The sequence below is a fragment of the Limulus polyphemus genome, unplaced genomic scaffold (assembly GCF_000517525.1).
Source record: "Limulus polyphemus unplaced genomic scaffold, Limulus_polyphemus-2.1.2 Scaffold518, whole genome shotgun sequence".
NCBI lineage: Eukaryota > Metazoa > Arthropoda > Merostomata > Xiphosura > Limulidae > Limulus > Limulus polyphemus.
The window spans coordinates 256,762-258,061 of NW_013666128.1; the positions used below are offsets into that span (position 1 = coordinate 256,762).

The 1,300-nt window shown below is 32.9% G+C and overlaps 1 protein-coding gene across 1 annotated transcript in view; it reads right to left on the reverse strand.

Moving 5' to 3' along the window:
- Positions 1–1,300, reverse strand: part of LOC106458808 (protein Wnt-7b-like) — a 48,377-nt gene that overhangs the window by 45,945 nt on the left and 1,132 nt on the right. The gene's annotated exons all lie outside the window — the stretch shown is intronic.

Sequence of the window (1,300 nt, forward strand, 5' to 3'; positions counted from 1 at the left end):
AAACTAAACACTGAAAGCATTCTACCACCAAAAATAATAAAACAAAAACTAAACACTGAAAGCATCCTACCACCAAAAATAATAAAACAAAAACTAAACACTGAAAGCATCCTACCACCAAAAATAATAAAACAAAACTAAACACTGAAAGCATTCTACCCTCATAAAATCCAACTAAAACCAACCACTGAAAGCATCCTACCCCCAAAAAAATAATCCAACAAAAACTAAATACTGAAAGCACCCTACTCAAAACAATCCAACCAAAACTAAACACTGAAAGCAACCTACCCCCAAAACAGACCAACTAAAACTAACTATTGAAAGCATCCTACCCCTAAAAAACAATCCAACAAAAACTAAATACTGAAAGCACCCTTCCCCCAAAACAGCCCAACAAAAAACAAATACTGAAAGCAGCCTACCCCCCAAAAAATCCAACAAAAACTAAATACTTAAAGCATCCTCCCGCAAAATAATAAAACAAAAAATAGACACCAAAAACATCTCCACCCTAAAAATATTACAAAATAACAGACACTGAAAATATCTTCCCCAAAACTAATACAACAAAAATTGTTATTATTGACTTGATAAGCCTGATAATCCATGTTTTTTGTTACACCTTGTAATTGAAAGAATTAACTATAATTATAAAACTCATGTAAATATACTTTTCCGATTTTTGAAAAGAACGACTGTATTATCTGGATAACAAAAATGGCTCCATAATAGGTCTAGTCGATGTACGTTGGTTTATCACTCACTTCGAACGATTTCAAATAATCCATTTATTTATTACTGATTGTTTGTAATTAAGCACAAAGCTACACAATAAGCTATCTGTGCTCTGCCTACCACGGGTATCGAAACCCGGATTCTAGCGTTGTAAGTCCGCAGACATACCGCTGGGCCACTGGGGGGGGGGGGTATTACTGATAAAGATGTTAACGTATAAAATGTAACTGAAAAACAGTTAACTACACTTTTCGTTTTTTTTAGTTTTTTTCGAAATCAATGATACAATTTCACAGTTTGTTTATAACTTGTGAAATACATTTTCCGCCACTGAAAACCTAACTTTGGCAAATGTATTCGATTAAATCGTTTATTTTAACTTACAGACTGGTGTGAATTCCACGAGAAGCACGAGGAAGCCCCTCCTCTACTTAATCGAGTTATTTACTGAGCAATGAACAACGTTAATTAAACCTAAATATTATTCAAGTTACAATTGGATAGTTTCAAACGTCAGAAAAATGGCAAATAGTTTTTTTATTTAAAACAAAAACAAAAAAAA